The sequence below is a fragment of the Macrobrachium nipponense genome, chromosome 5 (assembly GCF_015104395.2).
Source record: "Macrobrachium nipponense isolate FS-2020 chromosome 5, ASM1510439v2, whole genome shotgun sequence".
In the NCBI taxonomy this organism is placed as follows: domain Eukaryota; kingdom Metazoa; phylum Arthropoda; class Malacostraca; order Decapoda; family Palaemonidae; genus Macrobrachium; species Macrobrachium nipponense.
Genome location: NC_061107.1, coordinates 49,580,725 through 49,597,881, shown reverse-complemented (window position 1 = coordinate 49,597,881; position 17,157 = coordinate 49,580,725).

The window sequence follows — 17,157 nt, the reverse complement described above, 5'->3', positions numbered from 1 at the left end:
GGTGGCATCCGATGTACCATCTCCATATTTCCTTATTTTATTCTCTTGATCATCTCTTCTACTGATTTGCCTCTGTAGCCCCAATCTCTGGTTTCTGTCTTTGTGGTGGTCGGTTGCTGGATGACGGCCTCCAAGTACATGACCATCTTCCCCTTCAATCGGGCTGTATACCTGGCTGCCGGACGAAGCTCCTATGTTGCCAGAGGTTCCATTTACATCGATGTTGTTTAATCTTTCATTTCTTTCCATAATTATTGAGTTTTGCTATTTAACTCATAGCTGGACCCTACCTCATTGGGGTTAGGTACTCATTCACAACTGAGTAGACTGATGGAATTGTGGTAAAGATCCTTTCCCAAGGAATCAACGCCGAGGAGAGCAGTCACCCATCCAATGACTGACCAACCCCAATGTTGCTTAACCAGTCAATTGATGATCTAAACCACTCTGCCACGGTGCCACATTATCATTATTATAAATCCAATCTTGTATTTATATAGTTAGTAAACATTTTACTTTTATTCTTAAGATTCTCTATGGTATGGCCTATAATTGGAGTTGTGAAGTTAGTAGAGCATCACAGTTTTACTAAAACACGTTAGAACCCATATGATGAAAAACGTTCCAAAATGCTACCCATGCCACTGCAATACCCCTACACAAGGAAAAAATATAAAAAATTGAATCCTGATTTAGTAACAGTACTTGGTGGGTAGAATGCCTTTATTGTCTTCTGTTCTAGTATGCCTTGAGTTGATAGCTCGGCCACATGGATCAGATTTTCGACCATCTCATTGCTTGTGCATCTTCTGCTTGGTTCCCCTATTCCTAATGTGGGCAGAGAATGGGTTGGGCACAAGAAGCCTTTTAAATGCTTCTTGTGCATGTTCAGTATCTTAGGCACTTTGCGACAGCCAAATGACCTGATCCTTGATTCTCCTGCTAATTATTGACCTTTAAACCTTTATAAGGGTAAAGAGTGAACGCTGTCTAAACCTGAACATATTTTAAACAGTTTTCTTCATTGTGGGGGGGCGGCTTTAATAATAACAATAACCAATAAAGGGTCATAAAAGCAAAAACTCACTTAAGCTTCAGGTTAAACCTTGAAAAGGCAAACATCATCAATATGTGAATTTATGACATTTTAAAAATAAATCTTAGATGGGATGAAATTTAAAGATGTAAGGTTTTATCTGCTAAAAGAAGTTTTCTTTAATTTGCAATACTTTTGGAGATATTAGCATTTGAATAGCATTAGGGACTAATGAAATATTTAAAACATCATTTAAATGTGAATTTGTAAGTGTTACATAATAAAAATATGGAATGTTATTCCATATATATAAAAAACTAAAACTAAGATTAATTAAAACCAGTGACCCAAGAGGTCAACCAGATTACTTGCAGGAATGTGGTCAGACCAGAGACGATAAAGTAAGCTAAGATGATGTATACAATAAAGTAGGCTAAGATGATGTGCCGCCACCTGTGGTCCTTCATTTGTTTTGGAAACATTAGTCCAAGCTTCCTGTTTGTGACAACTACCGCGACCTATAATTCAAACGTGATTTGTAATCTATGTCATCTGTGTGTATGTTCGTATGTTCGAGCTACTGTCTGCTTCCTTTACGATTTGTAAACGAGATTGTAGTCAGATTTGAATTAGCCATCATCATTGGCAGACCTGTACAATCCTATCTGATATTCATCATGTAATCTCAGAAGAATAGATGTATCTTTTATACTTCGTGTTTTCTACTAGAAACCTCACATAAGAAAGAAGATATAATCATGAGTTGAAACATCTCCGTCGTCCTAACCAGAGAAGATACTGACTTCGTAAGTTATCATCAAACCCCAAGACACTCCAATGAGTATGGAAGTGCATAACCAACCGACTTAGCGTAAGATTATCGCAAGTCTAACATAACCTCACAGGGCACCTTCTTATACAAGGCAACAGCTCTTATAAATTTACGATATTCTAAAAGTAAATCTTATATGGGATGAAATTTAAAGATGTAAAGTTTTAGCTGCCAAATTAATTTTTCTTTTATTTTTAATACTTTTGGAGATATTAGCATTTGAATAGCATTAGTGCCAAACTATGGGAAAAATTATAATACAACAATCAAAATAACATTTAAATGTGAATTTACGATATTTCAAAAATAAATCTTATATGGGATAAAATTAAAAGATGTAAGGCTTTATAGGACAATAGAATTATGAGATAGACAAAGGCAATAACGTTGTTTACGGTTATATGACGCTAAAGAGAAACAACAAATCGGTACCACTGAGAAAATACCAGGAACATATGTAACAGGAAATGGTATGTCAACAGACACCGCTTTTCAAGAGACGTAAAATAGTATGGCAATAGCAATAATGATATAAAAAGACAATAAAAATAGCAAACAAAAATATGAAAGCAATAAACAAAGCAGCAATTTGGCTATCCATGATGTGAAACAGAAAAACGTCATTGTTCCTTCATGATATACAAACCATAGGTCCTTTACAAAAGGAATTGATTTCAGCAAAGTTGGAAATGGTCGTTAAAATTTCAAACAAGGTGGTTAGGCAGTTAACTACCATCCGGTAATGTAAACATTTCAATTTGCTTTCAGCTGTTGTACAATGCAGACATGTTTGCTGACTCTGCACTGATCGCTGTTTCGATTTTTCCTGGTGGGATCTTTCTTTTTTCTTTTTTATTGTGTTTGTGATTGATATTTGTGTGTTTGTGATAAAACCATGCCAACCCACGAATCATCTAAACCCTTGCGGAAGAACACCACCCAGTGTGTGTGTCCTGGGACTGAAAGCATAGGATGTATGCACTTCCGCTTGCCTGTAGACGGAGACCCTGTCTTCTGTACTAGTTGCAGAGGGCATGACTGTAATCCTGATTCGACTTGTGCTGAGTGTCGCTTTTGGTCACCCATCCAATGAGTGAAGTCTACTTGCAGGAGGCAGCACAGGAAGAAAGCTTCCAAAGCATCATCACAGGAGTATACTCCTCCGACTTCGCCTTTGTTTGCTAACCCTTCTTCCTCATTTCTCCCTCCTGCTACACTTCCATTCTTGGCTGTTTCTCCTTTGGGAGTGATCATTCTCTCTTTATCTTTGCGGGCGATCAAGACAATCTCTTCTTGGGGCCTCAACTCACTCCAAAGGGAAAATTTTCCCTTGGGGTGAGAGGAGTTTCCCTCCACTTACCTGACTGTGAGGTTATGGCCTCGAAGAAGACTGGAGTGTGTCAGGAAGATTGCGCAAGTTCACATGATCGACCCCATTTGCTTTAGGAGGTTGTACAGGTGAGTTTGTTTGAACCTAAACGCTCTCCTCGGGACGCCCCCACGGGTTGGCGACCACCCATATTCTTCCTCTCCTGGTGGTTCTTTCAGTAGGACAGGTAGAAGTGCTTGATCACCCTCACCTGTCCCTCAACTTCATTGGGTTTTGCTGGGATCTCTAGGTCTGTAAGACCCGAGTCACATTTTGCGGGAGTCTCCCGCATTATGAAAATACCTCCCACATGCAGAGTCTCCCTAACGCAGCAAGAAGCAGCAAACCTGGTGGCCACTGCTATAGCAGCTCTCCAGGGGGTCTCCTGGTTGGATCTGTGGTCCTTCAAAAGTATCCAAGGCTGGCCCCTTCCTTGGGTTCGATCACCTCTAGTGGAGGTAGGGCTGCAAACCTGGTGCTGAAGAGGAGGGACGCTGTCCTGAATTGGATCTCTAGGTCTGTAGGACCCGAGTCACATTTTGTCGGGAGTCTCCCGCATTATGAAAATACCTCCCACATTTTGCAGGAGTCTCCCACATTATGAAAATACCTCCCACATTTTGTGGGAGTCTCCCACATTATGAAAATACCTCCCACATTCCCGCATCGGCACTCGATTCTCCTGCATAATTGTTACAAATGCTTATTTTTCAGTAAAATATAATTATTTCCTGAAATATTTAAACAAAAATGTTCAGCAGAATCATATTATCAACAAAAATAATAAATTTGAACAACGAATGTTACGTTGCTAAGCAACGACTCAGAGAGCCAGTCTTAATATTGAAGGGACACTAAAATCACTTACTGCCTGTAAAAAGAAGGAGTTTGCCCATAAGGCTTCCTATAAGTATGTATAAACCAAACAGCAAATTACTTGTGAAAGCTAAGTCAGCAACATATGCATATAACCGAGCACACTCTATTGTTCAAAAATGATATCACTCTGTCATATTCTGCCCATAAAATACAATACAATAATATGTACAACAGGCTATAAACAACCATTTTGTTGTATCAATATATATATGTATTTTTCTTTAATTTTAGTGTATTTTTTCATGAAATTGTGCATCTATGTTCTTATTAGATAGATAAAATGCAATACTATACTGAGAATTACTGGATAAATCTATGAATCTCCCACATTTTTTTAAAATCTCCAGCATTTTTTCACAATCTCCAGCAAAAGACTCAGGCAAGGTTGACAGGTCAGCCATTGCTGGTTTCTGCCTCTGTCTTCCCCAGAGTTGGCAGATGCTGCAGTAGACAAGAGATGTGCCGGAGACAATGACTGCCTTGTCCACCAGGCAGTGGCAAACACCACTGTGTATTCATGTGCTGCTACGGCCCGACCCTTGGGTCAGGTTAGCACTTCCTCAGCCTTTAAGAAGACCCATGCATCCTTCTCAAAGAGAAAACTTCAGGGGGTTGGAGACCAGTCATAGACCTCTATCCCTTAAACCAATTCGTTCGCCAGACAGTTCACAAAAGAAATGGAACACTCAGTGCTCAATTCCATCAGAGAGAACGACTTCAGGCTTATGGTGGACTCGAAAGATGCAAATTTCCAAATACCTATTCATCAGTCCTCTTGCAAACACTTTTGCTTTGTCCTTGGGGAAACAGTATCCCAGTTCAGGTACTTTGTTACAGGCTCCTGACCGCTCCCCAGGTGTTCACACAAGTGTTCACCCTTGTGTCAGTTTGGACCCACTCGCACAGGATATGTCTTTTGAGGTTGAGATATCTCTACAATTGGCTTGTCCTGGCGAGCTTGCAGTTGTTCCAGAACAGGGATCGACCTCTTGAGTTTTGCTACAGCCTAGGGGTCATAGTAAATCCTGAAAAATCACAATTTTTGAAAGTAAATTGTATTTTTCCTAACTATACAAACCCTCGGTCCTTTACGTAAGGAAGGCTCACTTATTGGTGGGTGGAATCTGAGTCTTGTGAACAAACTGGTGTTTGCCCAACCTGGGTTCCCTCCCTGGTCGTAAGAGCAAAGGGGGGCAACCTAGCCTCTGTCCAACTGATCGGAGTGTGCACTGCAAGATCAGTGGTCAGACCTCTGGACCAATCCATAAGGGGGAGGTAAGCGTACATCTTATGGATAGCAAGCAAGAACTAGGTCCTATGTAAGAGCCAAATATAAAGTATTGGGTTTGTCTCTTACTGGTGTCCGCTTCCCCCCAGCTGGGGAAGGGACAGATAAACGCTTCTATCCCTAATGAAAGGGATAGAATGGAGCTCGGTTATGTAGCTTACCTGCATCATCATCCTGTCCAGCGTCGTGACAACCGCTACCCTCTGCCCGCAGGGAGGGGGAAGAAAAAAAGGAGGGAGAGAAGCCAGTCACACTCTCATTCACTCTCCATTCATGCAGTCTCACAAGGATGTGATGCTACTTTGTCCTGTAAAGGAGCTGGGTAAGCTACACAACTTGTTGAGCAGCCACCACGGGTCCCAAGGAAAGAGTCCAAGAACCCGTGGGCAATATCCCGAAGGTAGAAGGAGGTGAAGGTGGTCTGGTTGGCCCATATCCCTGCTGCCTTCAGTAACCGTGCCACGGACAAGGGTTGGACCAATGCCTCTGACTTCGTGGGCTCTTGGACGAAAGGTACTGATGTCGGCAGTCCTGTCGGAGTCGTACCCTTTCCAGATTACCTCACGAAGCCAGAAAGAAACAGTGTTCTTGGACACTTCTTTCTTGGTCACCCCGGTGCTAATAAAGAGGCGTCAACACTCAGGCCTGAGGTGTTAAGTTTCCTTCAGATAGCGCTGTAGCACTCTCACAGGACAAAGCAGTATCTCATCCACATCATTATCAGTGAAGTCTTCCAGGGAGGGGATCGTGAAGGACTCGAACCTGGTGTCAGGGACCGAAGGGTTCTGAGTCTTCGCTACGAAATCCGGGACGAAATCGAGCGTAACCGATTCCCATCCCCTTGAGTGTTTAACATCGAAAGAAAGACCGTGAAGTTCTTCTACTCTCTTCACCGATGCCAGGGCCAGCAGGAAGACGGTCTTGAGGGTCAGATCCCTGTGTGACGACTCTTGGAGCGGCTAGTAGGGTCTGCGAGTCAAGCTCCTTAAGACAAGAGTCACATGCCACCCCGGGGGCCAGAGAGATATTTCCATGGAGGAGGAAATATCGACTCCTCACAGTTTGACTGTGCAGACAGAGGAGCTTCTCTCGGCGAAGAAAGACGAGGAAATTTGCTACTTGCTGAAGAGCGGCTCTGAGTGGAGAGAGACCCCGTCTACAACACCAACCACAGAAGACGGACCACTTTCACTGGTATATTGCTGCAGAGGACTGTCTGAGGTAACCAGCCATCTTTGTTGCTGCTCGGCGAGAAAAGCCTCTTGCTCGCAAGAGATGGTGGATAACCGCCAGCCGTGAAGACAGGGAACGAACTGCCTGGTGGTACTGTTCTACATGCGGTTGGCACAGCAGGTTGTGCCTTGGGGGAATCTCTCACATTGCCTCCGAGGGAAGCATCAGCAGGTCCAAATACCAAATGCCCTGGGGCCATTTGGGTTCCATCAGATTTATCCGAAGATTGCTGGTGATCAGCACTCTGCTGAATACCTTGTGAATCAGGCAAAATGGGGGAAAGGCGTAAACTACGAGGTTGTCCCACGGGTATTGGAAAGTATCCTCTGCAGCTGCCCATGGGTCCGGCATGACTGAGAAGATAACCTGAAGTTTTATGTTATGCCGGGTGGCGAACAGATTCACTACAGGACGCCTCATAGGTCGAAGAGCCTTCCCACCACGTCTGGGTGAAGAGACCATTCAGCCCCAATCACCTGATTCTGGTGGCTGAACTTGTCTGCCATTACATTCCTCTTACCTGGAATGTATCTGGCTGACAGCTCTACTGAGTGAGCTACGGCCCACTTGTGCACCTGCATCGTCAACTGGTGCAACGGGAGGGACACTAGGTCCCCCTGTTTGTTGATGTATGACACTACCGTAGTGTTGTCACTCATCAACACCACTGAGTGACCCATCAGTCGTTCCCAGAACTCTTGGAGTGCGAGGAACGCAGCCTTGAGTTCCAGGAAGTTGATGTGAAGGTGCCTGTTGTGATGGTTCCACACTCCTGCAAACAGCAACTCTTCAAGGTGTGTGCCCCAACCCTCGGTTGATGCATCTGAGAACAGCAGCATCTCCAGAGGGGGAGTGCGTTGGGACACTCCTATTAAGAGGTTCCTGTCGTCTAGCCACCAGGCCAGGTCCTCCCTTACTTCCTCCGTGAGAGGACTGGGAAGGATTGTGGATCCCATGCCTGTGACCAGCACTCCTTTAGTCTCCACTGGAGAGCACAGGTGAAGAGGCCCATGAGGGACTAACTTCTATAGTGACGACAGATGACCGATCACGAATTGCCACTGCTGAGCTGACTGTTCCTGTCATGACAGGAACCACCTGGCTGCCTCCCTGAACCTGCTGATCCTCGAGTCTGCGGGGAAGACTCGTGCTGCTACCTTATCGATCAGCATGCCCAGTTACTTTATCCTCTGCTTGGGTTCGAGATCTGACTTCTCAACATTTACCACAATCCCCCAGATCACGGCAGAATTCAAGGCGTCGATCCCTGTCCTACAGCAACCATGAGCGGGAGCTCGCCAGGACCAGCCAATCGTCGACATACCTCAATAGATGTATCTCGACCGAATGGGCCAAAGCTGACACCAGCATGAACACTCGCGTGAACACCTGTAGGGCGGTTGAGAGACCGAAGCAAAGTGCCCTGAATTGGTACACCGTCCCGTCGAGGATGAAGCGAAGGTACTTCCTGGAGGACTGGTGGATGGGTATTTGGAAATATGCATCCTTCAGGTCCACCAAAAGCATGAAGTCATTCTCCCTGATGGAACCAAGCATGGAGCGTGCCGTTTCCATCATGAACCGAGTCTGGCGAACGAATCGGTTCAAGGGAGAGAGATCTATCACCGGGCGCCAGCCCCCCGATGACTTCTCCACCAGGAAAAGTCGGCTGTAGAAGCCTGGCGACTGATCTCGTACGACCTCCACAGCTCGTTTGCTCAGCATGGCCTCCACTTCTTGTCAAAGCGCTACATCCCTGGCAGAACCGGGAACGTACGTCTGTAGATGGACCGGGTGTGAAGTGAGGGGTGGCCGCAACTCAAAGGGGAGTAGATATCCCTACTGAAGGACATCCACTATCCAGGTCTCAGCTCCGTAGTGCTACCAAGTTGCCCAATGGCTCGCCAGGCATCCCCCCCACTCCTGGCAGCAGGTGAGGGAGAAGACCGTCCCTAGTGTTTCCCCTTCTTTGACTTCTTCCTGGATCCTCCTCGGGAGAAGGAGGTCTGGGAGGAGGGCTAACGATCGTTCCTTACCTAAGAAGTCGAAGGCTGGGTTTTTCCTCTCGGCCTCGACGAGGCAGTCATCTTGCCCGCAAAGGAAGAGCTAGCCACGCTCCGAGGCTTAGCCGCAGTGACTCGAGGCTGCCCAGAAGCCTTCAAGGCTGCCTAGTGTACTAGGTGGTCACTGTCTTCAGTGCGCCGCTAATCCGCTGCAGCATCCACCATCTCTCTAGGGAAGAGAGGGCAGGAACCCAGCAACGGTCCGTTCCTAAGACCCAGGGCTGCCTAACGCCCTGCCGACCTGGTCACTTGAGCGAGGACTGCGTCCCGACATCTTAGAACCAGGTTGGCCCACAGGTTGGCCGTCTGGTGGGCGAGGTAGGAAATGGCCCTACCTCCAGACTGACACAGTCTCCCGAATGCTATGTCCCCTTCGGGAGTGATGTGTCCCGAGGAGGCCGTGACTCTGGACACTGCTTGGAATGCTGCCATGGCAGTCGCTTCCTAGGCCTGTGCCTCTTGCTGCGGGAACCAGAGCAGTGGGGCCGGCTCCCCTCGTGGCACAAATGACAGCGGGGCTTGTACAGCGGCTGATGGAGTCACTGTCGTTACGTGCTGCGTATAAACCAGGTGAGACGGAGCAGCATACCCAGGCATTGATACCGCTGTTGGCGTGGACGTCATCGAGTTATGTGTCAATAGGGCGGCCAGGTGGTACAACAGCCCCTGAACACTGGGAGCGAGTGCCAGACCTGCTTCAGGTCTCCACCCGCGGCGGCAGTCACACCTGAGGAGGCAAGAGTCGGGTTTGTGTTGGGGGTGGGGGGTTCCCGCTCGCCTCAGGGGGGTGGGAAGTTCCCACCCCGAGCGGACAGAAGACCCCGAGTACAACTGAAGGTCGGGGTGCCTCGCCCCCTCCTCTGCACTCGACAGGTCAAGTGAAGAGGCGGAATGCGACACGTTCCCCGAAAGGGAAGGAGCCATACGAGGGAGCTGGCTAGGAGGGAGGAAAGAAGAAGACGTGTCCGTAACCAGAGCTGGTGTCACTGGAGAGCTTTCCGACGACACCTTGGCCGGTTTACGCGCCTTCCTCCTCCCCTCATAGCACCCCCACTGCTCCTCCGACCACAACACACACACATTACAAGTGTCGGCCCGAGAGCATTCTCGCCCTCAGCACCGAGTACATAAATCATGAGGGTCCACATATTTTTATGGACCTGAAGGACCTGCACTTACGGCCCTTCACACCAGGGCATAGTCTCCGGTTGGCTGGGGGATGAGGGGTGTCTCTCCATCTCGTGGCTCTCCATGACACACCACAAGATACACAAAGTCAATAAAAAAAGGAATAAATAGTACTTACAGTCACACTCCAAGTACTACAGAAAAGATACCATACACCAAAGCACTTCGTAATCGAAGGTGAAAGCATACGACAAATGTTGGCAGAGCTGTGAGGAACACGTCTGTCTCTGTCGGCGGCCGAAAGCAAAGTGGAATGTTTACCTCCAGTCGGGAGGGACTCCCGACCATCAGACAAGCAGTTACTACCGAACCACTTTGTTCGAAAGCTTACAACCAGTCCAGCTTCACTGTAAGTATATTCCATATGTAAAGGACCGATGGTTTGTATTACATGCTGGAACAAATACCCTGTAATACATTTTTCATACACATTTTAAACATTAAGACAGTGGTTTCCAACATTTTGTAATCCTCAACCCCACTTCATTGAATGGCACATTCTCCGTGGTCCCCCTTCCTTAAATACTTTAGTTTTCATATTTGCAAAACGTTACTTTTGTTCTTTTATAATTTCTTAATAAAGAATTTGAAACAGTCTATATATTTAGACAACTAAATTTCATATTTATATCTTAAATATTTTCTCAGTATTTTGAAATTCTGAATTCCATCATAATTAATAGTTTGGTCTTTTTATAACAACTACGGTAATTGTTTACTATAGTACGATGGTTGAAATACAAGCCAAACAGATGTTGTTTTTATCCAATTTGGTTGCCTTTTGAAAAAAAAAGTTGTTTCTTGTTTGGTTGTTCATGGCTGTACATGTTTATGCAAAGAGTACAACATTAAAACCATACTTTCATCATTCTCTTTTGCTGTTTTTGAACTTATTTAACTAGAAGATGGGATAAAGTTAGGCTATTGTAATTTGGTCTCTCGTAAAATTTGATTATTGTAAATTGAATTATCATAACTTGAACACTATAGCTACCTGCACACTACATAAAACCTTATTACACATATATTATAGGCCAGTGTTAGTGAATTACATATGTCAGCTTTCCTCGCTTGGAGACAAGGCGCACACCCAGAGCGCGCCGTAGAGATAGCCTTCTCTAACGAAGGAATCTGATGTCTGTGCATTTTTGGCTGGTGGCTGTCTGTACTGTAACCATGGGCGATCTTGGGGTGGGGCAGATGTGTGCATCTGCTTGTCCATGTGCAATGACAGGTCCGGCCATTCAAGGCACTTGAGGGAAAGACACATTCCTTCGTGATAAGAAGAAAGACGGTCAAGAGGACACCAAGTGTCGGGGGAAAACCCATTTCAAGGTATGGCATATATCTAAATGACTTAGAAATAGTTGCCCTTTGAAAAGAGAGAAGTGTGCAGTGTATACCTTTATTTAATATTGTGTAATAGGAAATATAATGAATATATCTTTGTTACAGATGGGTTCCATATCATGGTACTAGAAACGGGATTCTCTAAACTTGACTATTACAATGTAGCAGTTGACATTTTGAGCCTAGGAGTGATTACTTAGACTAAACCAGGAGAGTGGAATGATAACATAGTTTTCTTTGTGGGGCAGACTTGGGTTTTTATCACTATGACTTATTAATCATTTTCGTTAGTATCATTTACCTAGAAATAATGAACTTAAGGGATTATTTCACGAAGCGACACGAACTGAGCCCAGAAAGTGTATTTTTGTATTTATGTGAGCTTATTAGCCTAGTGACATGCTTGCAGATAGAGGCCGTCTGCTGCCAACAGGTAAGGGTTGTCAATGTGTAGTTTTGTCAAAAGGGGGGGGTTGTGAGTTATAGTGGTGGCAGCGGTTTAAGTGACTTTTTATACATTTTATAGGCTGTAGGTACGCTAACGAAGAGACTGGTGACTAGTTAGACATATTTTGTGGTAGGAAAAGGGTTTATAATCATGTCACAGGCAACTCAATTTGCTTTTTGCTGATTCAATGGTTTGGTGTGGTGTTCGAAGCGTCGGGTTACTTGGGTATCTCTCTGCATCTCAGTGTTAGCCAGTTAGTGATTCATGAAAACCAGCATTTTGAAATCGTGAGGGGAAAAAGTTTAATTTTTGACATATTAAAGTGTTTCACGAGTGTGGTGAATAGGCTACGCATATTTGCGATGCGTATACAAATTCGGTTTCCAGTCATATGAAGATGTGAGTGTAATTTCATGTTTTCTTTCTTTTTTCTTCTTTATTTTTTTAAAATTTTTATTCTTTTTTGTTTGTGATGAATTTACTCAAATGGTGTTTTTGCTTTGATGTCTCTTGAAATTCGACGGACATTGGGGGGTTTTTGTAATAATATGAGCGAGGTTTTTCTGTTGTTGTGAGTCACGCCCTGAGAGAGAGAGAGAGAGAGAGAGAGAGAGAGAGAGAGAATTTGAGTGAGTGTGAGTATGAGTGACGGGAGAAGTTTGTTGCTGGGTTGGATCACTTTGCACCATTTTTTCTATCCCCTCCCTATTTTTTTATTTTTTATTTTCGTGGGATGATATACTGGGCGCGGGGCGCATTTTTTTTTTTTTTTTTATCCATTATTGGGGGAAATATGTATTAATTTTTCTGGATTGGGTTTTGTGTGTATATAAATACATTGATGTTATTGAGGTCGGGGAATGTTATAGAACACAAGAGCTTCTGTAAAGAGAGGAAAATGGCGGATGCTAAGAGTACCACAACGCTGCTACATCACGTAACGAACGTGAGTGCAGGTGTGAGCCCGTTCAGGGGAATAGTAGATGGTGTGTTGTCCCAGCCAGTGCAAATCTTTATTGAAGGTGTGAATAATTATTTAAGCGCAAAAAACATAACGGATGATATAGAGGCGTTTAGAGAGGCAAAAGCTTTGCTGGATTTCAATAAAGGTGACCTCTCTCACCGTTGGACTGATTTGCAAGCATTTTTGAAAGCAGCTTATGGCTCAAAGGAACATGGAGATATGGTGAGGGACCTCAGGGGTCTTTATAAAATACGGAAGGGCACAAATAGCCTCGTAGAACAGTTCAAAACTTTTTGACTCAGTAGCAGATTGGGTAGGAAAATTGAAAACATCTAAATGGGTTACAGGAGGTAGTGTCTCACTTGATAATTTACATAAACATCCATTTTTCGATGCTCTTACACGATGTACCGGATGCAATTGTGAATAGCTTTGATGAAAAGATTGAACCTACTTCAGACAAAGAATTACTTTATGTCCAAATTGAGAAACATGTCTAAATGCCCCACTGTAGATAGTACAATTTTTAATGGGACAGGCCCGGGAAATAGGGTGCAAAGAGACACAGAATTTTCTCCTCCGTCTGTGTGCAAAATTTGAATATAACAAAAGATCGATCGATCAAAGGCAACAGCAGTTGCACTGTTTCAACTGCAATAAACCAGGGCATCCAAAGAAATTGTGTAGAGCTAAATATTGTGGAATGTGTTAGAGTACGGATCACTATTGGCAATCTTGTCCATCTCAGATACAGAGAGAGCGAGTCCTACACCTCAGAGTTCTGGGAGTTATAATGTGAGGACTCCCCAGGCAGGTCAAACCAAAGGGCAAAGGGATCGGCGAAATTTTTGGAAGGCCGATCAACAAAAAGGGTACAGGTGATTAGTATACGTGCCATTGTGGTCTCATAGGGGACCCCCCAGAGCCCAAGCCTATAGTTTATGGAACAGTAGGGGATGTGGATATCCCGATATTTATAGATTTGGGTGCGTCTATAAATTTAATGGACTATAATTTGTACCAATCCATGTTCTCCAATTACCTTTTGCAACCCTCAACGGAGTCGGTGTGTGATGTGCAAGCCCATACATTAAATACCCTGGGTTGTGTTCAAATACAGTTTACTCTCGGTGACAGAGTACTAACAGAACCATTTTTGGTAATGAAAGGAATTGCGTTGGGCAACAGACTTTTGCTGGGTCATCCTGCATGTAGGAGACACAAGATTTCGATCCATGCAGGTGTCAATGGGATAACAGTCGGAATACCTGGTGTTTTTCTTCCTTATGAGGATTTGATTAGAACGAAGGACATGGAGATTGTTGAAAAAGGAGATGTGCTCGGTGATACTAATGGCGGTGATACGGGAGTTACGGAGAGTGGTAATATTAAAACCCACATTGATGATATGGGAAATGATTGTGAGGCTTCTATCGGAGTTCATGGTGATAACAATTGTGGTGATGATATTATGGATGGGGATATTGATACTAATATTGATGTTATTTCTGATACTAACAATGCTGGTGATGATACTAAGGGTGGTAATGTGTATGGGGCGGTGGAAAGGAGAGATACTAACCACAAATATAGAGGTGTTTTATTGGAGGATATTGTGTTATCTAAGGAAGGGGTTAGAGTAAATGATGATATAGTCAAAGCAATAGCGAATTTTCGCACCCCCAGATCAAAGAAAGAGATTAAGTCAATCCTGGATATCACCGGTTTCTACAGGAGGTTTGTGAAAGGGTTCTCTAATATAGCAGCTCCCTAACTGATGTATTGCGGGAACACGTTCAATTTCAATGGAAGGAACCCCAGGCGGAGAGTTTTCAAAAACTCAAGGACGTGTTAATGAATCCCCGTTTTGAAGTTTCCAGATTTTAGCAAACCTTTAACATCAGTGACCGATGCCAGCCAGGAAGGTATAGGTGTTTGCCTTATGCAAAAGTTTGATGGGAAATTCCATCCCATAGCCTTTTATAGCAGGAAATTTAGGACAAAGGGCAGAGATCAATGACTACCATAGATAAAGAAGCCTTTGCAATAGTATTGAGCTTGGTTCATTTTAAAATGTTACTGATGGTGAATAAAGTAGAAGTTCTTACAGACCACAAGCCATTATTAGATCTTTTCAATAAACCTGATTTGTTGCCTAAAAGAGCTCGATGGTTTTTAACTATTAGAGATTTTGATGCAAAGCTCAAATATATAGAGGGCAAATTTAACGTAGTTGCAGATGCTCTTAGTAGAAGTTTTCACGACACGGAAGAGTTCCAAGTTGCGCAAGTCACTAGTGAGTCTATACAATGGGATATATCCCTCAAGCGCAAAGGCAAGATGAAGACGAGATTCTAGCAGACGCAAAAGCGTTTTTTAGAGGGGAATTAGTCAGGAAACGTTATAAGTTGTCTTTTTCGGGTTTGGAGTTAGAAGGTAATCTATTGGTTAGGAAAATTAAATATAAACTGAGAACCAGTGAAAGTAAAGGAAATATGACACAGATCATAATTCTGAAAGTCCTAATTCCAGTGGTTTTGGATATATTTCATTGCAAGTTCGGTAGTTCACACTTGGGAATAGAAAAAACGTATGATGAGGTTCGTGCTAAATACATTTGGAAAAACATGGGGAAAGACGTAGAAAATTTTGTGAGAAACTGTACAGTGTGCAATGCATGTAAGCCTGCAAGGATAACTTTATGCAAATTAGGATCGTATCCTATACCGAGTAGACCTTTTCAGAGAATACATATGGATATCTTGGGGAATTTTTGTGAGTCTAGGTATGCGAACAAGTACTTGTTAGTGATAATAGATGTACTTACAAGGATAGTGGAAATTTTCCCACTTTAGCATAAAATGGCTGAAGAAGTAGCCGTAGCATTTTCAGTGGTATTATTTGCAGATACGGCTCACCCAAAGTTCTATTGACTGACAATGGTAGAGAATTTGTGAACAAAACTTTGGAATGTTTAGCAGAAGTCATGGGGATACAGAAAGTAGCAATTATTCCATACAGACCTGAGGCTAATGGGTTGTGTGAACGAGCAAATAGGAAAGTGCTCGAGGCTCTCAGGAAAACTGTAGGTGGTAATGATAAGAATTGGGACAGTTATGTTGATATTGTTAGACACAATATTAACACTATGGTTAGTGATTCCATTAAAATGTCCCCATTTGAAGCTTTGTTTGGTTGTCCAGCACGAGGCACATTTGATTTGCTAACTATACCTCATCATGGGGAGGATACGATCGAGGCATTGGTATCCACAGCGAGAGAGATGGTACAGAAAAGTATTAGTAAAACATCTGATCCTAAGATCAATGTCGGAGACAAGGTATTTTTAAAACTTAACGTGAGAAATGAACTGAACTACAAATTGGGCCCGAAGTTTGAAGGTCCTTTTAATAAAGTCATAGAAGAAAAAATTGAAAACAGATTTGTAGGCTTAGAGGAAAAAACAGGTCGGTCGAGGTTAACACATATCTTGAAATTGAAAAGAATTGGTTGTGGTGATTAATATATTGTCGCGCAATTGCATTTTTTTTTCTTGCTGTCTGGTGTTTGCAATTTGGTGGTGAAATGTTTTAACATTTTTTTCTCTCTTTCATTTCCTTCTACTGTTTTCTTATTATGTGCAAATCTGCAGCGTTTTGGCGTAAGATTCCGGGGTTAATATTTTATGTGAGAAGTTGTTTGGAAATATGGCAAATTTTTGTTTTACCTGAGAAACGTGATGATAAACGTGATAATTCCTGTGTGTATGAAATTTGGGGCTGAATTTCTTTTGGTGTTGTGATTATTGGGGCGAGTGACACTACTGCACTGTGGTTTTATATAATTGGGCTAATGTCGTGGGGAGTTTTGATTTAAGGACAATTTTTTTTTTTTTGGGGGGGGGGACCACCTTGGTGATATCCTAGTGATAAGTTTATGGAATGTGGCTGTATGGTGTTAGTATGAAATATTTGGGGAATAATGGTTTCTGGCATTGCAAGTCTGACTAGACAAATCTATAGTGCAGTTCCAAGCACCTGAGGTATTCATAGGTGGATTTTTGCTGATAATGCTGTGACGAGTCCGGTTGCTGATTTTTTTCCTTTGGTGTTCATTACTCGGAGATGTTGACTATGGCATTCCACTTATTATTGTTGTTATAATCTTTTTTTTCTTTTTTTTTCTTTTCCTACGAGAGATGTCGTAATTGGTGTTAAGCTTTAAATAGTGTTTCTATTTTAGATAGGAGATATAATTTGTCAGGGTATGTGAGTTACATAGAAGGGGTGTTCGGCATTATATTTCATGGAGGTTAGTTATATAAACAATAAAAGGGGTTTTTGCCGTTAGACATTGTGGGTTCTCTTTTGATAGTGTCACACATGGGATTACTTGTGAGGATTCAAGTGGGTAAAGATTATATTTTGTTTAGTGAGGAATTTTTAATATTTGACTAGGAGATTGAGTATATTAATTAATGACGGATTTGTGGGGTAAAGATGACTTT